We start from the raw sequence: 21,998 nt of genomic DNA on the forward strand, positions 1-21,998 counted from the left end.
ATGAAAGCATGCATATGTATTGATTAGATGCATGTATATATACAATTATTATCCTAGTACAATCACTAATTCCATTAGTTTACATGAACAGAAAGTAACAGCCTGTTCATTATACACACTACATATCAAAAATGGTGAGAAAAATTAAAAATGGTATAAAAAGGACCTGAATTTATTTGGAGATGTCTCAGCTAGAAATACTCTTCTGTAAGATTTATCCCTCCCTCTTTCAGGGTGAGAAAGAGCAAAAGTAAATTGGCAGTTTCCTTTACATGGCAAGTTTCTGGTTTCTCATCACAAAACCACCTTCCCTGCTTACTGGTGACACTGGTCACCCGTCGGAACTGCCTCTCCCTGCACCCTAAAAGCAATGTAAATTTTGTGCACTGCACAGCCTGCACAAGAAATGGTTGAGACTGGCACCAAATACAGATGAACAGCCCAAACCCAGCCCACATATGAAAAAAAAGTGAAGTCAGAGGAACCTGAAACCCAGCTCAGGAGCCACTGCATGCAGCCAGTTTCTCAAGTCCATTGTGTGGAAAGGCATCAGCCTCCTCCTGGGAGTCATGGCACATGGCAGCGTACAGCACACCCCAGCACCTTTCAACTCTTCATTTCTAGTCTAGGTCATTCCCTGAAGTGATTTAAAGACTGTTAAGTATGCTTTCTCCTTGTGCCAAATCACTTCAAGATAACAGCAAGGTGGGATCTCAGGATGATGATGCTGGCAGTGGCTAAGCGGACCGGTATTGATAGAGGAAGAGGAGTCTGCCAGGGTTTCCCATGCTCCAAGGCATTCACAGCTACAAAAACATCCATATTTTCAGTTTCTCATTTCCTATAACCAGTGCACATTATTACCCAGAACATATTATCCTATCTGCACATTATTTAAAGCAGAAAACCCCAGCATTTCACGCTCTGCTAAATGACAAATGCCTCCATCAGCATCGGCTACATTTTCCAGTGGTTTATATCGACAGCTACTTTTGTTTTCCTGTCCTCCAGCCAGTGATGGAGAACCCAGCCTGGTTCATCTCTCCATTCTGCCTTTTGCTGTAGCAACAGCATCCAGAGGGAGTGCTGCAGCAACAGCCCCATCAAACCCGCAGTGCACATCAATTGCCTCCCTGAAAAATCAATTCTGGCCCACATTTCAATATGCTGAACACCCAGCTAGCAAGAATTTTCATCCTTTGTACACCACATGCAAAGGAGCAGCTGAAAACACTTGACATTTGTAAATTCTGTTACTCTAGATGAGATTCTCTCTGCGCTGGGTATGCTTTTTCACTTCTTCAGTTGCAAATGCATCAAGGCAAGACCAATTCCTCTGTGACTGAAGTACTGTACAAGAAAGATTTAATCTAAACTGAAGACTTTGGACAGGCTTTCAGCACAAAACCAGCACACTCACACATGAACAGACCTGTAGGACAGAAAAATATCTCAGCTGCAACCTCTGCATCAACCCAAACTGGCGCATTCAATACAACTTTAGCCAAGAGGGAGAGCCCTTGATGTGCTGCTTCCCCAGGCACTGCTCTGCCACTGAGATCCTGTAAAGGAAGGGAAGCAGAGAACAACCTCAGTTTCTGCAACTCCTATCCTTTCCCAGGCACAAATCTCATGTTTTGATCCCTCTCTGCTATATGTTAAGAAGTCACCAAGTAATGCAAAAGAAATCCTCACTGCTTTACTTCAAAATCCTTCTCAATACCCAAGGCATACACTTTGGCAGTTTTCTCTGAACGCATTATTCTCAGTCCACAATTTAGAATTCATCTGTGCCCCTGCATTGTTGTCATCCTGTACTCCTGACTCTGGCACACATGAAGTTTGACCTTTTCAGATTTACATTTACAGCACTCAAAGTCTTTTGGAGCTTTGTTACCGAGAAAAATGAACCGAGAGGAATTTCTAGAATGGTAACTGGACTACTGATTTTTCCTAGGGCAAAAACACACACTGCTTGGATTCCAGCTTCCTAATACCCTGGTAAACATGAGAAAATTGAACGACAAAAGCAACCTAACTAGCTGGAATCTTCCAAAGATGGAAAACAGACTTCTACTGCTGCCCACACAAAGTGAAGATGCTTTGGCAGTTAATGTTCAAGGGTAGCACAAACAATGCTCCAAATGAAGAATGCAGAAGAAAAAAAAAACAAAAATTGTATTTCCAAGTGAAGCAAAACCAGGCATGAACTTCCAAAAGCATCCCACCATGCATCCAGCCTCATGCTTCTCCTTTTCCTTTGTGCTGCAAATGTCATACTTATTTTCATGACACACCTAACATAAGCAGATACCTTCCATACTTCAGGACCACATTGAGTTAGTGTGCTCTCAGGCTGGGGGAGCCTCTCATTGGAAGCAAACCTTTACCCCCACCATCAACCCCAAGGAGGCAGCATGTATGCTTTTCCTAAAGCATCAACTACTTATAATACACACTCAGACCCCAAAACATTAAATTTATCAGAACTACCACCCTGTGTGACCATATCCAGTTTCAGAGGAGTGCAGAATGATGCTCTTGGATAAGGATGATCAGCTCCTGGATAATGATTATCCTTCTTAGATGCACAGTATCTTTGGGCTGGGCTATTCAAAGCATCACCAAAAATCAGGCCTCCTTAGTCCTAAATTCTCTTTAATGCTGTAAAGCACTCACATCCCAAAGTGTTACCAAGAACACAGAACAGAAGGCATCATCAGTGTTGTTCTTCCCCCTGCTTCAGGGGCCATTGGGTGATGAACGAAGGCACGGACCCCGCTGCCATATAGGAACAAGATTCCAGAAATGCAGAGAATCTCAGAAGTCCTCCCAGAAGTCCTTTATTGCTGCATTGTAGAATCCCCAGCATTACAGAGTCTCAGAGTCCCACTTACAGATGAAAGCTCAGAAACCCTTAACAGACGAAGCAGCAAACAGAAGTAGAAGTCCCAAGTGTATCCCTTGCAGGATCCCTACACCAAAGCCCTAACTGAAACCCTAACTGAAGTCCTAACTGAAGACCCTAACCCAAGATAACTGGAACAGGTTGCCCAGGGAGGTGGTTGAGGCCACTTCCCTGGAGATGCTCAAGGTGAGGCTTAACAAGGCCCTGGTCAACCTGGTCAAGTTGGGGATGTCCATGCTGACTGCAGGGAGGTCAGACTAGATGACCTTTGGAGGTCCCTTCCAGCCTGAACTGGTCTATGAGTCTATGATAACTATTGCTCAGAGTGGCTGTTTATATACTCTTTGTTATCAATCACTTAACCAGTAAAACCCAACCACATATATAAGCTAAAATCTTCTCCCAATAAGAGGTGCCAGCATGTCAAGGAGGTGGCTCCTGCAGCATGTTCCAATCAAAGGGTGCCAATGTGAGGATGCTGTCTTTGGCATGTTATAATACAGATGTTTTGCTCTTCTCGTTGCACAGCTTTCATTTGTTGTTATATAGATGTTCAAATCACCTTGAGCAAAGCTTCCAGGACATCCTACATTGGCACACATGGAATGTTATTGTTTTGCTCTATGCAGCATGCTGAAGAATCACGCACTCTGCACCCGTCTGGCAGCTGCCCTCAGAACAGAAGCTGCAACACATCAGCATTAATATTATGGCATGAAGGAGTTACCAGGAGGAAAAAATTCCCTTGATCACTCATCTTACAAATTAACCTTTCTTATTTATTTTATTTTTTAACATGTTGATCATCAAAAATCAAGAGCACATAGGAGAAGAGATGGGCTAAGTTCAAGGAAAGGCAGCATCCCCCAAGCATCTTCTCCACGGATTCCCTACCCCAGACCCGCCACCTCACTCTCTAGTTTGCCACTCTGCAAATCTATCACACACCTACCAAATGCTCAAAATATTTCTTCCTCAAAACAAATTCCTCTGCAAGGTGTAATGAATTGGTGAGATTTAAAATATTTCATATTGAATTAACCACTGGTATTTTCAGCACTGTACACTGCACAGACACAAAAGACACAAAGTGTGCATGTATGGCACTTACACATCAGAAGCACTTGCCTCTGGTTTTAGCAGGTTCTCTCCTAAACTACTCCTACTAAGCATCCTCTCCTCCGTCGATAAAATCTGTTGATTAGCATCAGTCATGAAAATCCAGCAGAACAATATGAAATTAATAGCTGACTGCAAAAGAGAGAGCTCACAGGACATGGGGAATTACTACAAGGAAGACAGGCAGCACAGGATGGTAAGGAAAGTGCAAAAACATAGAAAAGAGAGACACAACAGGTGAGAAACCACTTTGATAGTCCTGCTTGGGGCTAATGGGCAGCTTGCTTTCAGCATGTCTTTGAAAGTTCCACTTGTGAAAGATAGAGTTTACAGTATCTAGAAGCTTTAGGCAAAGCAGCTGAAGAAGTGAGAGACATCAGCAGAGCTTTGCCATACCAGAAGAGTGACGATCCAGGTACCAGTTGGTACTACAGTCCCCTACCCTTCCAAAACCAAGCATCAAGACAGGGTTTGGGTGTTTTCTTGGCAGTTCAACACATGCCGTATGCACAGTTCTCACAATCTGAGTGACATGTTCTGAAAAGAACTCAAGGAAGATGAATAAGCACTCTTAAGTCTTTAAAGGATGGCTGATTTTTTCACCTCAACATACTATCAATGGGCAGCAAAGTTATTTTACTTATTCTAAGATTGTGATTACCACCACAAAGCCCATAATTCAATCATCTGTGGCTAACTAGAGCTCCAAAGAGATCTGTGGGAAGAAGCTGGTGCCTGTAGCTACTCATTAATCCCTAGCCAGAAGGCCCCAAACAGGCTGCCCCACAGCAGCTGGGCATGAATCACCACTGGGGAGGTGACACCTCAGCACTGAGGCTCAGTCACTTGTGCTCAGCCTTGCAGAGAGCAGCTAAGGAAAACACAAGGTGCTCTCCGTAAGCAAGGAAAAGTCATTCTGTGGTATGCCTAGAGAATAAAAATAAACAAAACCCAAACACTTGGTTTACATCACCCTAGACTTAACTCATAGAAGTACTTGGAAGAGCTAAAAACACGCCCAAAATATTTGCTTGCTTGTACTCCCTCTGGTTAAGGGCATCTCATATGTTCCAATGTATATGGCCTAGAATGAAGGTGCTGACCCTTAGATGTGAGACATGAAATCATATAAAGCCAGTGAGATTTCCAAAGTTACAGGGCTGTTAGTCTCCTGCAGAAAGTCTGCAGAGTTTGCATTGTAATGTAAATTGTAAATCATAATTCATACTTTTTTTCTCTCATAATATCTTGGAAAAACTCCCATCCCCCACTGACTCACCACAAAACCTTTTATGAAGTGGGCACATGTGTGCCCACTTTTTGCTAAACACTTGGAATATAAAGATACTGACCAGCAAGTACACAGTTCTGTGCCTCATTTGATATTTACAAAACATACAGGTGACTGGACAGTTTCAGCCATTTAAATGACTCACCCACATGCTTTGAGTGAGCTTTAGAAGATAGAAGGATTTGGGGTGGCTTGTTTGGTTTGGAGTGCTACCTGTTGGAAACACAAGGAGCAGCAGGGCAGAGAATGTTTAAATAACACAAACTCAGATTTCACCCGAAGGAGTAAACAACACCACAAATCCTTTCACCTGAAGCCCACAACAAGCCCTGAGAGACACATGCTGTCAGACATCAAGCCAGGACCTGCACTGATGTTTGCAAGAAGAAGTATCTATTAGAAGCATGAATACACTCCTGACTGCCAGCAAGTCAGGAAGGAATAGGCTCTGCATCCTAGTCACAGGTAAAAGACTCATTAAAATGCAGTTCAGACCACAAGTTAGCACTGCTAGCAGATGATATGGTGGGTTCTCAAGGCACTTGCTGCCCTCAGGAAGGGCCTGCCAGCCTGATCTTTCCTTGATTTATTTAATTTGAACTGAAACAAATCATAGTTTCATAGTTTCATTCAGGGTTGGAAGGGACCACAAGGATCATCTAGTTCCAACCCCCCTGCCATGGGCAGGGACACCCCACACTAGATCAGGCTGGACAGAGCCTCATCCAGCCTGCTCTTAAACACCCCCAGGGACGGGGCCTCGACCACCTCCCTGGACAACCCATTCCAGGGTTTCACCACTCTCATGGTGAAGAACCTCCTCCTCACATCCAGCCTGAATCTCCCCACCTCCAGCTTCATTCCATTCCCCCTAGTCCTATCACTACCTGATATCCTGAGAAGTCCTTCCCCAGCCTTCCTGTAGGCCCCCTTCAGATACTGGAAGGCGACAATTAGGTCACCTCGGAGCCTTCTCTTCTGCAGACTGTATCATGATCATTCCTAGGTAAAAGCAACTTCAAGAGGGCTAGCTCCTACTTCACAGTCTGTGCCATAAGTCACAGTCTGTGTCTGCAGCTTCATCCTGGAGCCAAGGGAGGACACCTGAAACCTGGAGCCATGGGACGCTTCAGATGCAGCTGAACTGCTGCATCTGAAATCCTTCAGTAGCATCTTGGGATCAATGAAAGATAGAAAAATCTTGTGGTTTCCTTTTGTGTAACCATTGAGGGCAGCTATGACCCACACAGGCACTTCCACATCCAAAAGTGAGCAGCCCTGAATTTTGCCTGAGCTTGCTGTGGAAGGAGAAAGCAAACACCAGGGGGGCATGTGAACAGGAGTCTTCAGAACAGATCTTCTCCAGACTTACATATAAGCCTTACACACAACTCCATCCAGACTCACTTCTTCCTATGCAGGGTGCACCAATGAGTGAGTACACAGCAAATGGACTCAATATTGCAAGTCAGTTTGGATTTTGGACGGTTGGGAAGAAGTGGAAATAGAGACTTCTTCAGGCATAGATTTGGTTGCACACTGAGGTGAGAATCTCAGCCAGCCCTCACCTCAGGGAAAGGCAGTCAGTCTGCTCCTGCTACGCTGGCAGCACGTTGTGCCAGGTTCCCTAAACACGCATCAAATGATTGTGAAAACCATGTAAGGCAATGCTACTTTTGCTCTTGTGGGCACCCTTAGAAAAGGGAGCCATCCCTTGCCATACAGCAGGGTTTATTATGCACATAAAATTATTGCCTGTCCTCAAAAGTAGATCCTATATACAAAAGTCATCCAAAAGGACTTTGAACGTGCAGTTTAGAAACACAGATCAATAAGGCTCTTGTTTATCTGCAGTGTAGGAGTGTTCCGTCTTAAGGGCTGAGGGTTTATGTCCATACTGCCAGGCAGCACCCAACAGCAGCTCCTCCACACAGCACAACACACCTGCCACGTGAGACTGCCCTGCTGCAAACATAAAACAATGCATATGCCTGAGACGGTGCTGCTGCAATATACATGCAGGTGCATAATCCAAGATGCAACTACTTAAGGCTAATCCAAAAGAAAAAAAACAGAATATATATAATCCAACTGACAAATTCACAGCCATGCATGCACGTTTGCCATGGAGAGAAAGATCTACTTCGAAAACTAACACAGCAGAACAAGGGAAAAGCAGCAGGGAGGGTTTTTAAGCTCAGGCTTTTAGAGCAATGAGCGGCATGGAATAGAGTTAAGTTTCTGTTATTTTTGTCACCAAGTGCTCCACCAGATGATGACTGCCACAAGAACAAATAGGGGAAGCATGTGGATGTGGGTAGAAACTGAATAAAAAAAGATGCTAACCCTGGAGTTTGGCAATACCTAAGCTTAAAAAGGAAAACTCAAGTTCCTAGTAAGGTTCAGAGCAAGGTTTTTCTGTCATTAACTAATATCAAACCCAAAAATAATTCAAGGAAGAATGAGAGAGGACATATTGCAAACACTTTCTACCACAGGGCCACAGCCACCAAGATACCAAGCTATAACCTTCTCTCCTCTCCTTCAAGGGAGAGTCAGGTCCTTCAGCTAAGGGTACTGCATACCAACACGTAAGGCTTATGTGGAGCTCAGGGCACCAGAGCAGAAACCTCATGGGCTGCATGACTGGCCTTACCACCAGTACTTCCCCTCTGGGTAGTCTGTTCCACTGCTCTGTCAAACTAACAGTAAAGAGGTTTTTCCTTACATCCAGATGTGCCCATTGCCCCTTGTCCTCTTGCTAGGCACCACTGACAAAGTCTCATATTGTTGACACCCACCCTTTAGATATTTATAAGCACTGCTAAGATCCCCTCTCAGTCTTCTCTTTTCCAGGCTAAACAGCCCCAGGTCTCTCAGACTTCCCTTGTAGGAGAGATGCTCCAGTCCCCTAATCATCATTGTAGCCCTCTACTGGATTCTCTCTAGTATATCCCTGTCCCTCTTGAACCAGGGAGCCCTGAACTGGACAGAGTACTATGTATGTGGTTTCACTAGGGCAGAGTAGAGGAAGAGAACCTCTCTTGACCTGCTAGCCACACTCTTCTTAATGCCCCCCAGGATACTACTGGCCATCTTGGCCAAAAGGACACGTTGCTGGCTCATGGCTAACTTCTTATACACCAGGAGTCCCAGGTCCTTCCACAGAGAGAGAGAGAATCCATCTCTGCAGGTCAACCCCTAACTTATAGTGGTGCATGGGGCTATTCCTCCCTAGTTGAAGGACTCTAGTTCTTTTTGAACTTCATTAGGTTTCTCTCCATCCACCTCTCCAGTGGGTCCAGGTCTCACTGAACGGTAGCACAGCCTTCTGGTCTATTTCCTTCTCCATCTTGCTCCTGCATATCACTCTTCCCTCTGCACTAGCTTTTTGGTAGAAGCTCGGCCGCTGTTCCTGCAGACATACAGTTAACCAGACCAGCAAGCAGCAGATTAAATAAACAAACCCAACAATATTACAAAATAAGACCCATATTTTGAGATACTAACAGATAAGAAGTTAATCAAAGGTAAATTTAGATTTCAAAAGGACCATCCTCTACAGACTTCACCTAAAAACAAAACACTTTCACCTAAAGTCAGAATTCCAGCTGGGAAGTTCACGTACACATAGGCATGCCTTCCACCAGTTTCTGCCTGCATAACCCCCATGGAGACCAAAGAGCCAGGCTCAAGACTGCACTCTGAAAGCATTTCAGCTGTGATGCTGCTGAAGCATAAAGGTTTTGGAAATGTAAGCAGTTATCTCACGAAATTAAGCTTCTTTCACAAAACTAGCACAAAACAGAACACACTGGCCTACACGTTTTGTGTTAACTTAATATTGACAGTTTCAATCAGAAGTGTTACTTATAAAGAGGTTTTTTTAATATATGTGTGTGTGTGTGTGTGTTAGAGGAAGATTTTTCATTGTGAAGAACTTCATGAAGTTCAGCAGCAACTCAAGGACTCAGAAAGCTGGTGGAAAAGATCAAAAATATTCCAAAAAACCTTAAACTGCCATCTTGGGTTACACAATGACAGCATCCCAGGGTACTTAACAATTTCCACTTAAGTCAAGCTAACAGAAATATTTAATTCCAAATTGCACTAAATTACTACCAAAAGCTTGTATTTAGTTTAGGATAGATAAAGTATTTCCCCTCCAACATTTTCACCTTGCTCAGGATCAAGTTAGGAAAGGAGATAAAGCACAAATAAGGTGACAGTATTAAGCATGGTTTGACTGACAGCTGCTTTCCTCATGCATTTTGGTCTTCTTAGGAAGGCCCATCTCCTTGGCACAGCTTTCTGCACCTCCCAGGCTGCGAACTTGAAATATGTCCCACTTGGACGGTGTGCTTTAGGCAAACAGGGCAAGATCTTTTATGAAAGACCTTCTCTCTTCCCCCACCCTGGACTTGCCTTGAGTAGACACGTGGGCCAAGCAGCTCTCCTCCAGAAGGCCCTTCAGTAGGACTGTTCAAGAGCCTGCTCTAGCGGACACCCCTGATGATTTTTGGAGGCGGAAGTGTTACTACTGTAGCCTGCAGTGGCAATGGAGCAGAACTGCAAGCTGGACAAACTCACTGCCATAATGAAGTATCACCCATATCACCAAGCAACCCAGCTCTCTCCTCCAGCTGAGCGGGCACCATCAGCCACACATCTCTTGTTACACTGACTTTGTGGTGTAAAGAAGATACTGAAACATGCTCAGGAGAGGATCAGTGCTGTCCAGTGCCACCTACCATTTGCCAGACTTAGAAATACTCTTCATCATAAAGCAGCCACAGGTAAAGAACTGCATAATTAAACATCTCCAAGCTTGCATGGGTAAAAGACATTAGGAGACAGACCACTGAACCGGTCACATGCAGCCTTACAAACCCAGCTCAGTTCTATGCTTGCTTTGTAAGTCCTCCTTTTGGAAGTCCAAGAACAGTGTCGGTTTCTTCAAAGCCTTTCGTAATAAGCTGCCCTTTACTCACTCATTAGCCTTAAGTGCAGCCATTTCCTAATTTCGAAATGCAGTTGTTCATAAATCAAAGTTCAAAAGGTGCTTAAAAACAATTTACTCACTGCAGCTGGTGGCCGTTGATCTTTACAATTTCAGTACCTTCTTCTGCTCTCCTAACAGCAGCATCAGTCTAGGCATATCACCAACTGCACTTTGCTTTAGACTCTGCTCTTAGGGGTTTTGTTAGCTTGCAAAGCAGGGTTAGGTGGCCAATTACCTGTGAGAGCACCAGAGATTAAGCAGCCACTTCTCAGCTAGCAAGTGCTCAGACACTGAAGACCTGCAAGACACAGAGTCAGAAGGTGCTAGGAACCCGCATATGTACTTCATTAAACACCTGGAATTTGTCAAATATCCTACAAACCAGAGAAGAATTTCTGCTCTAGGGAATCACTTGACTCCAGCTGCCTTTTCTGCTGTCTCGAACCCCACACATCTATCTACAAGCAAAGTCAGATTGCCTATGGGTATCTCCCTAAAGATCACTGTGGAACTAACACTGGAACTTGCAAACACCTTCTCTTTCCTTACATAAAACCTATGTTTGTATGCGGTTATCTATGATAAAGCACAGAAACAGAACAGGTCCCTTCTTGAAGATGTCCTCCTTAAGCATATGGGAACAGGATATTGTCACTTAAAATATCAAAAAAGAAAAGATACCATTCAAATACACATTTGTCTGACATCCGTAATCAAAAGAGAAGGGTTCAATGCAAGATTTCAAACAGGACCCCACATTCAAAAGAAATTTAAGGTGGGGCTTTTTTCACTTTTTTTTTTAACTTTATCCATTTTGCATCTCCCTTTCCTATATGTAAAAACTGAGGCTAAGTAGCTGTAACATTGCAGAGGAAACAAGAACCTGGACCACAGCACCATCTTAAGTACCAACACTGTCCACATCGTAGCTCTGCCATTACTACATCAGTGTATGTACAAAGAGAGTAGTATGACCAGGATCTTCAATCACGCTACTTCTGTTTTGTTAGTAATATATAAAGAATAGCAAGTTTCTTAGTCAAATAATCCAAAAGCATTAGCAAATGCACGAAACATTTCTCTACCACCACACTAAATGTGGGCTAGAATCATGGAATGCTTCGGGTTGGAACGGATCTTTAAACACTATCTAGTCCAACCCCCTGAAAGAGTCTATCATGTTAACCATCATAGCGAGATGGAACAGCATGGGTGTGACCATTTTAACAACTCCAAAAAGTGATTTGTGAAAAGAGAAATCGCTAACAGCTGGGCATATGAGGGTTCTTTGCAAGATTCAGGAAGACTGATTTCTCTCTGCCTCCAAGTACTTTCATAGGTGCTATGACCTACCATACTGCAAATACGTGATGTAATGAACTGACAGAAATGCTACCTCCTTATTTGACTGCCTCTGAGGATTGAAACTAGCTAGCAATGACATCCTCAAGTTTGGAGAAAGAGGCAAGCAGGCCTGTTATTGTTTACTTCCACAGGGAAATACTCCAGTTGTCCCAAAACTGGCCAGTTAAAACCAGCCAAAATTTACAGAGAATCCACAGATAGAAAATATGGGTAGGCAAACAGACAAAAAAATCCCCAAACAAACAAAAAAAAAACCCAATACCTACATGCTCTCTAGTGTTTTATCAACATTTATTGATATTTATTATTGATGTATTTTCAAAGTTGGCCAGAACATGAGAAATTAATAAACTGCCATACGCCCATGTGCTGCATCTGCTACAGCAATTTATTCGTATAGTTATTTTATTACCTTCTTTGGGAACTGATTGAGATAAGGATCAGCATCCTGACACTTAGAAATTAGCTAATTTCCATGACTGTCATCAGGAAAGTAGGAATTAATCCTCTAATTCCAGCCTGAAAAATAGCAAGTCCAATGAAAAAAAGCAGACAACAACAAAACAAAGTTTCTGTGTTTGCAAGAGAGAGAAGTAAGAAGTCTTTGGGAGAAGAGTGGCCTTGTTATTCTGGCAAGTCTACAGCTGATGAGATCAATGTTTTGATGAGCACAAGGCCTGATGCCAGACGGCAATGGGAAGGAGAAGAGACTTCAATGAGCTGAAAGCATGAAGAGAGGAAGAAGCATGGAAAAGGTTTGAGAAAGAACTAGGTCAAGGGCGGGTTTAGGACAAGGGAAAGCAGAGCATTCTTGAACAGGAACACCAGTGCTAGGGAGGACCTCAGATATGGGTCTTGAAAGCTGAGAGGAGAGATAAAAGGAGGAAATTTAGTCACTCTCACCTAAAAGTGGAAGGAGAATACTGAGGTGGAAAAAAATAAATAAAAAGGATTTACAGTGGGCCTTGCATACACCTTACAGTTTGCTTTACTGCTATGCAAACCTTCACTAAGAGGGCTTCCAAAGGGAACAAATTAAACCTCAGAGTGTTTCCAGAAGCAACTCTGTAACTATTTTACAGATCTCTAGCTAGGTAAGAGCAACTTTAAGTAAAGGGCAGAAAAGACTGCTGCGGGTTTTGGAGTTGTTGCTTTTTCTGTAACATCCCTCCAAAAGACTTTCTGCATATCAGTAGTATGAAGTCGTGTCCCACCCCAAAGCTGAGCTTGCCAAAGGGATTTATTTCTGGGCTTGCGATCTGCTTCGAGGTGGGAGCTCCATTTCGGCACTGACATTGCCTGGCTCGCGATCCCGATGCAGTCACAGTTTCTAGGTCAGAAAGTACACACTTGCTGTCTAAAAGTATTCTGCAAGAGAGAACTCCCACGTTTGGAGATATGGAGAGATGATTCTGTAACAAGTTGAATTTGATTTGATGTTCTTATTTAAACAACAAACAATTAAATGCAAAGACCAGTCTGCATCCCTTTACATAAGTTCATCACAGCAACCCTGGGAACAATGTTCATGCTTACACAAAGAAACCTGCACAGATCAGGCTCTCAAACACAAGCCCAAACCTCTACACTCAAGTTCAGTGATAACAGTATACCAATGAGAGAGAAGTCTAGGGGACCAAAAGTAAAAGAACAGCAACTTCTCATTTCCCACTTAAACTACAGGCTCTCTCCCCAGAGCGTGCGTTCGGACCATCGATCCCAGTTTTAAAACAATCTGCTCAAAGCAGTCACTCACACACTTGCTGTGGTCTTGTGTTCCAAACTTCGAACAAAGCCTCCCTTAAATGTGGTCTGATTGACGCAAATCAGGAGCTGAGCGGCTGATTCATAGTTGTCAGACCGTAACACTTGCATAAAACCAGCATGTGGACAAACTTGCTGATGCACCCAAACGTTCAGCACTACCATGAACGACGTTAGAGTCAAACACAGACCACTCACAACAAGGTAGGGCTTTTTTTATTCCCCTTCCTCCCCTCTAAAAGACATTTTGGATTGTCCTCAGTAAACGAATTGTAATAAATCTTCAGGCACAAATATGTAATTAGCATCTTCCAGGTTGGCAGGAAAGATTAGTATGTCAAATAGAGTTAAGGTATAATCCCAGCAGGGTTCAAGGATAACCCATAACCAGACCCCACCAATTTTCCTGTGTTTGACAGTAGGACTGCCTTGCTGTCAGAAAGGTATTTTGACCTTTCTATTTGCAAACTAATCTTACTCCTTCTCACAGTGAAGACATTTTCCTTTCTCTTTTACTTTGCCATGACTTTCACAGGAGCATGAATAGTGAGACCAGACAGATATGTGGCTGAGGACAGAAAGATTTTGCCCATTTTGTAAGCATGCCTTCAGGAAAGAGCCAAAAGCAGCATCTGACATGATCCCAAGCTACAGCTTTTATTCTTGCTGACCCTGAACTGGTCCCAGTTTCCTTGCATTTCATGAGGGCTCTGCATAGAGTATTCACAGATGTAGATAAAGCTAAAATCTTTCTATATTTCCCATACACCTCAGTCCAACTTATCTGAAAAAGACACCTTGAATAGTAACCAAGACTTGACTCTATGTCTTTATCCTCAGAGCACTTCACTTGGAAAGTCTATAGTCCTGTGTCATGCCACAATACAGCTGCATCCTTCTCTTCAAGGACTTGATGTGCTTTCTCAGGAAGATGGTTGAGTCAGAAGAATGCATCCTACTTCAGCAAGGCCATATCTGCCCCGAAAGTAGAGAAGAGTATCCTACCACTGCATCCACAGGGCTTTCAAAAGCACCCAAGGAAGTCATATTCTGACTAGAGTCTGGATTTACAAATTTGTGAGAAACAGCACAGATCACAAAGACTCCAGCTCTCCTGCTAGCTGGAAGAAGGAGGGAATTAGGGAAAATGAGCTGCTGGGCCACAGAGGAGTCCCTGCCAACAGCAGCAAGCTAGGGTTCTCCTGCTGTAGCTCTCCCTACCACAAACAAAAAAAGCATAGAAATATCTACAATAATTCACTCATGAAAATGACAATGAAATGAAAATGTTTCTGGAAACAACTACGTAACAAAAAAGAATATACAAAGATCATGCCAACAACACCAAATAAACTAAAGATATTGTTTCATACTAATCTTTTCATAAAGCTCTTCAAAACAAATAAGAAGATTTAAACAAGCGTGAAGTAGCTCTTAAATCCAAGACACACCTTGGGGATAACCCCAGTTCCCAAAGTACCAAGAACAACTTCTACCTTAATAATAATAATAAACCAGGTTGGAAGAGACCTTCAAGATCATCGTGTCCAACCCATCAACCAATCCAACCCACCTAAACAACTAAACCATGGCACCAAGCACCCCATCAAGTCTCCTCCTGAACACCTCCAATGATGGTGACTCCACCACCTCCCCAGGCAGCACATTCCAATGGGCAATCACTCTCTCTGTATAGAACTTCTTCCTAACATCCAACCTAAACCTCCCCTGGCGCAGCCTAAGACTGTGTCCTCTTGTTCTGGTACTGGCTGCCTGGGAGAAGAGACCAACATCCGCCTGTCTACAACTTCCCTTCAGGTAGTTGTAGAGAGTGATAAGGTCACCCCTGAGTCTCCTCTTCTCCAGGCTAAGCAACCCCAGCTCCCTCAGCCTCTCCTCATAGGGCTTGTGTTCCAAACCCCTCACCAACTTTGTTGCCCTTCTCTGGACTCGTTCCAGCAAGTCAACATCCTTCCTAAACTGAGGGGCCCAGAACTGGACACAGTACTCAAGGTGTGGCCTAACCAATACAGTGTACAGGGGGAGAGTGACCTCCCTGTTCCTGCTGGCTACACTGTTCTTGATGCAGACCAGGATGCCATTGGCCCTCTTGGCTGCCTGGGCACACTGCAGGCTCATGTTCAGCCTACCATCAACTGGCACCCCTACGTCCCTCTCTGCCTGGCAGCTCTCCAGCCACTCTGACCCCAGCCTGTAGCACTGCATGGGATTGTTGTGGCCAATGTGCAGAACCCGGCACTTGGATGTGTTAAATCTCATGCCGTTGGATTCTGCCCATCTGTCCAGCCTGTCGAGGTCTCTCTGCAGAGCCTCTCTACCCTCCAGCAGATCAACTCTTGCCCCCAGCTTGGTGTCATCAGCAAATTTACTGATGATGGACTCAATGCCCTCATCCAGATCATCAATAAAGAGGTTAAAGAGCACAGGGCCCAGCACTGATCCTTGGGGCACACCACTAGTGACTGGCCGCCAGCTGGATGTGGCACCATTCACCACCACTCTCTGGGCTTGGCCCTCCAGCCAGTTCCTAACCCATCGCAGTGTGCTCCCGTCCAAGCCATGGGCTGACAGCTTGGCCAGGAGTTTGCTGTGAGGGACAGTATCAAAGGCCTTGCTGAAGTCCAGGTATACCATAACCACAGCCGTCCTCGCATCCATCAGGTGGGTCACCTGATTGTAGAAGGAGATCAGATTGGTCAGGCAGGACCTGGCCTTCCTAAATACAAGCTGACTGGGCCTGATCCCTTGGCCATCCTGCAAGTGCTGTGTGATTGCACTCAAGATGACCTGTTCCATGATCTTGCCTGGCACTGAGGTCAGGCTGACAGGCCTATAATTCCCTGGTTCGTCCAACCGGCCCTTCTTGTGGATGGGCATCACGTTGGCCAGCTTCCAGTCCTCTGGGACCTCTCCAGTGAGCCAGGACTGATGAAAAATGATGGAGAGCGGCTCGGCCAGCTCATCTGCCATCTCTTTCAGCACCCTAGGATGGATCCCATCTGGTCCCATGGACTTGTGGGGATCCAAGCGGCTGAGGAGAGCTCCAACTATCTGCTCATGGAACATAGGGAAACTGTGCAGCTCGCTGGCTCCTTCTGCCAGCTCTGCAGGCCAGCTGTCAGGAAGACATTCTGTCCTGCTAGTAAAAATTGAGGCAAAGAAGGTGTTACGTATCTCTGCCTTTTCCTCATCCTTTGATACAATGTTTCCCTCCATATCCACCAAGGAGTGGAGGTTGTCTCTGCCCTTCCTCTTGCTATTAATGTATTTATAGAAGGACTTTTTGTTGTCCTTCACAGTAGAGGCCAGTTTAAGCTCCAAATGTACTTTTGCCTCCCTAATTTTCTTCCTATATGATCTAGCAACATCCTTAAACATTCCATGGGTTGCCTCACCTTTCTTCCAAAGATGATACACCCTCTTTTTTTCCCTTAGTTCTATTAAAAGTTCATTACCCATCCAGGCTGGCCGTCTGCCCCAGCGGCTCATCTTCCAGCACATTGGCACAGCCTGTTCCTGCGCCTTCAAGAGTTCTTCCTTGAAGCAGGTCCAGCTCTCCTGGACCCCTTTATTTTTAAGGGCTTTATCCCAAGGAACCCTCTGAGTTAGTTCCTTGAGTAACCTGAAGTCTGCCCTCCAGAAGTCCAGAGTGGAGATCTTCTTGCTGCCCCTCTTAGCTTGACCGAATACTGAAAATTCAATTATCTCATGGTTACTGGCTTAGATTACATCTAATCTGTACCTACTCTCTTTCAATTCAGCACTGCTACCCCTTGTCCTTTCACTACATGCTCTTGTTAAAAGCCCCCTACATCAACATTTCTGTTTGGGTCAGGGCACTTCAGAAGGGCATCTCCTGGGACAAACCACTTAAACCATGTTCTGGTTTGTATCTCAAAGACATTTCAGCACACAAACTACATTTCTCTGCAGAAAAAATAACACAGAAGAGGTACTTCAGGAGCACACCTGATGGACTTTCTCCACTAATGGATATTCAGTCCACACAACTGGATCAGGGACAGTATGAAATAAACCCCTGTGAGACAAGTGCACACTATTCAACACCAGCCCTTTCCCAACATGGACAGTGTCCATGTCACCAGGTCTGTTCCCGAACCAAGCTGCCCACCCAGAGGCCCTCCAGAGGCTGGACCCAGAGCTGCCTCTGCTGCTTACTCACTGGCATATTTAAATAGTGCTACTCTGCTACAATAACAATACTTTGACTGCTGTGCAAGACCTAAATGCTTTCAATGTGGCACATTCCTTCAAGCTGTACCAAAAGAAGCAAGTCTATGAGGTCAGAGGCACTAAAATTCAACATCTCTCTACTACTGCAGGTGGGACCAGACTAAGGAAAAGTCATTTTATCAACACACAAATATCAGATATGGCTAGCTGGGATGAAAACAGAGAGAGGGAGGACAGAAAACAAGGGAAGATTTTTCATTATCATGAAAGAATGAATTACAGCAAGTTTAATACCACAGCACTGCAGTTGTCACCCCTCCTCAGTTTCTGGTTTAGTCATCATTAAAAAAAAACACAACATAACTCCGAGCACAAAACCCTCAAGTTAGTTGATGAAGCACTAGAGCATGTTGTTGAGAAGGAAATTTAAAAGCTCATTTGACTCAATATTTTTTTGCATAAACACACTCAGTCCCACGCTGGTTTTAAGCCCTATGTCAAACATACAAACCAGCATAGATGAATACACTCTAGAGCTCTATGTATGACAAGACACCAAAGTAACCAATGCCTAAAAAAAAATGGCAGCATATATCTAAGAGTAGGTAACAATGCCAGACAACAAGGTAATATCAAATGGACAATATTTAGATAAATTCTTTAATCTGAGCTTCAAAACCCTAGGAACTGCTATTTTTATAGTTAGCTCCCAGAAAACTCTCCTTTCTCTTTTTATAGTCAATTATCTGGTTGGAAGACTTTTTTAAAGTACTGTTGAGGTCTCAATTGCTACAAAAAAACTACTAAGTGCCCATGCAATTCATGGGAGGCTTTTTACCCCAGCTACACTGCTGCCCAAGAATCTGGCAGGATGCTACTTCAGCTGTGCTCTCCAAACAACAGACACTTCTTATTTCATTGGCCAAATTAAGAGAGGAAGGGATTTTTCAGGCAGGACCCTTCAAGCAGCTGTCTGCAAATGTCAACAGCTGGAAGCTGAAACAAATGATCTTAAAAATAGAGAGGGTAGCAGAAGATCAACACATGAAGATCAGGAGGTGACAGACAAGACCAAGTAAATACTTTCAAATACAGTAAATTTCTATAGCTCTTAGGGTTTGGGAAACCATGAACATGACTAATACATTTAGGAAGTCCCAAAATGAAACCTCACATTGTTTTTGGCTTAATGCAGGAAATCAGCTTTAATGACAACCTACAGTTAGCTCTGCAGTTATTTTCTTTCTGCTTCATTGACATACATGACAAGACTTTATTAGCAGGGCTAAAATTAAAAACAAAACATTTTTCCCAGAATGCTCAAGCATTCATTGACACTTTGTGAAAAGAGACACAAAAACACTTTTCAAAGCAATTCCATCACCTTTTTGTATTTCAGCTTCTCCTAGTTTTTCTATATCAGAAAGTTTGTACTTTGTATACCCATGACCATGAGTTTTTCAGCATTAAGATTAACCACCGTGAAGAATGACTGCCTTAAAGGGCAATATATATTGATACATCACAAATAAAATTAAGATTGCTAACTCAGAAAACCAGCAAGAACACACTCAAAAGAAAAAGTAGTAGACCACAAGGATTCTGACTCACCTCAACATTTTGGGGGATTTCACACAATGCAATCACTGTTACTAGAAGAAGCATCTGAATAGATTAAGGATCTTTACGGGGGGGGGAAATTAAACTGAATTCCCCGTACATCTAAAGATTATACAATATTTGCTTATATATGGGGAGTAGGGAAACTCTAGATACCATTACTACCATAATTAAAGTTTGAAGAATTTCAAGTCTTGCCCACTGCCTTTACTCTGAAACAATTTTGTGTGGTATCACAACAATGACTTTTGTCCCTCATTCCCTCTTCATGCACCATTGTTGTTTGGTTTTAAGTCAAATACATCATTTTAGCAGTTTTTGGGGGCTTTGGTGTTACTTTGAGCTGCCTTAAACTCCTTCTGAGAAGTCAGAAGCAATTCAGAATCCTCAACGCTGTACAGCTCAAGAACTTCCTAGAGGACTCATGGAGGGCTCCATCTAAATCATCAGCAGGTAGGACCCCACTGAATGGCCCCTCCTTTCCTTCCCTCCCTAAACCCTTCTGCCCCACTGAATTTCCACTGCCCTAGATAGGCATAAAGCATGGCTTAGAGAATACTATTTGCAGAAAGATTTTCAAAAACAAAGCAAGTTTTAAGGGCTGCAGCTATCCAGCTTAATAACTGTCGGGTTTCTTGAGCTTGAAACAGCAAACTAGTTTATAGTGGCCTAGACCCATTTCACTTGTTAAAAACTTCACATTCTTTCCTATTTTTTTCAAACAGCTACCATTTAAGAGAGAAAAGACATAGCTCCATCTGAGGTGATTTCCCCTGAATATGTTTTGTTTGTTTGAAAGCTAACATCACAAGATTTTAACACTGTTGAAGAACAGAATTCAAAAGTAGTCCTCCCAAGCAAGTCCTGTTTGAGCCATGCCAGCACCAGCACCAGAACAAGAGGATACAGTCTCAAGCTGCACCAGGGGAAGTTTAGGCTCGAGGTAAGGAGAAAGTTCTTCACAGGGAGAGTTGTTAGCCATTAGAATGGGCTGCCCAGGGAGGTGGTGGAATCACCGTCCCTGGAGGTGTTCAAGAGGAGATTGGACATGGCACTTGGTGCCATGGTTTAGTAGTCATGAGGTCTTAGGTGACAGATTGGACTTGATGATCTTTGAGGTCTTTTCCAATCTTATTGATTCTATGATACTATGCTTCACAGTTCCCTTAACACAGTCTTCCAACAAGATTAGCATCCTGGTACTCTTACCAGCAGAGCTTCCTTGCACACTTATTAAAAACCCAAACAAAACCCTAGGGCTCTAGAAACACCACTGGCAACCAAAGCTAGTCAAGCAGCTCACTACCAGTAATCAGGTTATGGCAATAAGACCAGTTTAAAACTGAGGCCTGTTTATTGAGAAAGACTCTCATTTCTAGCAGAGATTTTAATCTTTTTAAATCCTCTTCAGTAACAACCTAGTTTCCTCTCTCCCAAGTACCTGCCTTTTTTGACTAATGATCTTGAATGTTATTTTTAAAAGTTTACAATTACAGCATCTAGTGAGTAATGTGGTTGGAGGCTTTATTGACACTTGTTTGGCATGACCAGGACAGCTCTTACAGCTTTACCACTTGTGAACAATGGACATATTTAAAAACTGAAGTCAATAAAACATGTATGCTAAGTAACTATGAGAAGTATATTCAGAGCACAGGTATTTTTTTATGGTGTTCCCACCCCTCACTCTAATTAAGAGCTGGCAAGAACTGGTTAAGCAGCAAGGACAGCACTAGATAATTTATTGCCATGTTAGATATCTCAGAAGAGAAAACAAGATAAAAGGTGCTGGTAAAGAAACACCGCTCACACCTCTAGAAAAGTTGTATGTGGATAATTTCAAATTATCAAATCTGAAGCAAAAGTATGGGCTGTTGGGGTTTTTTTTTGTTTGGGTTCTTTTTTGTTGGTGGTGGAGGTGGGTGGGTGGTTTTGCTTTAGAAATTTAAAGCAGGAATGATATTTGAAAATCTTTAGAGATAAAAGCAAAGCCCCTAGAATATTTTGCTTGAGCCCTTCTATCTGTCATTTGAGAACCTCTGCTTCAGAAATAGAGGAGTAATAAAGAAAGGAATAACAAATGATGATCATAGAAAGAAAACTTGGTTTTGCTGTATTGCCAGAGGCCTGTTTGATAGGGAGGGAAGTCCTCTAAGCAAGTGACCCCACACAGCTCAGCCAAAACCCTGCCAGGACTCCCCAGTTCAACTTCAATGAGGACACTAATGTTAGAACTTCCCAAACCCCAGTTACAGTAAGCACCTCAATTTACTGGAAGTCAGAAAAAGCAGAGTCCTTGCCGTGGTGATCAGTGTCTTCATCTAGAAGCAAGGCTCATGGTCTGTGTAATGAGTCACCAGACTATGTGGGGAAAATAGGATGAAGCGATTGGAAAGCAGAGATCACCAGAAAAGCCATGGCTCAAGGCTGCAATACCTTCAGTCCTCTGCACTTTGTGTAGCTGAAACTCTTAGTACTAATGAGGATTTTTCCTTTTTTTTGCATGTCAACAATTATGATTTAAAACATGTCAACCACTTAAATTATGTGACTGCCATGCAGAAACACATCTCCAGAGCTGACCTCAAGCATGTTCCTGACACATACAGTTTTAATTGTGACTTGAAGAATCAGCCACTCCAAATATTTAACACAAAACTGGAGAGAATTTTCTAGATGCCCTAGGAACAGGGGTTGCTACAAGAGTCCCAGAT

At 43.4% G+C, this 21,998-nt stretch overlaps 1 protein-coding gene across 11 annotated transcripts in view; it reads right to left on the reverse strand.

Moving 5' to 3' along the window:
- Positions 1–21,998, reverse strand: part of HDAC4 (histone deacetylase 4) — a 277,155-nt gene that overhangs the window by 190,525 nt on the left and 64,632 nt on the right. The gene's annotated exons all lie outside the window — the stretch shown is intronic.

The sequence above is a fragment of the Melanerpes formicivorus genome, unplaced genomic scaffold, assembly GCF_026170545.1.
Source record: "Melanerpes formicivorus ecotype bairdi unplaced genomic scaffold, bMelFor1.0.p_v2 SCAF_5, whole genome shotgun sequence".
Lineage (NCBI taxonomy): Eukaryota > Metazoa > Chordata > Aves > Piciformes > Picidae > Melanerpes > Melanerpes formicivorus.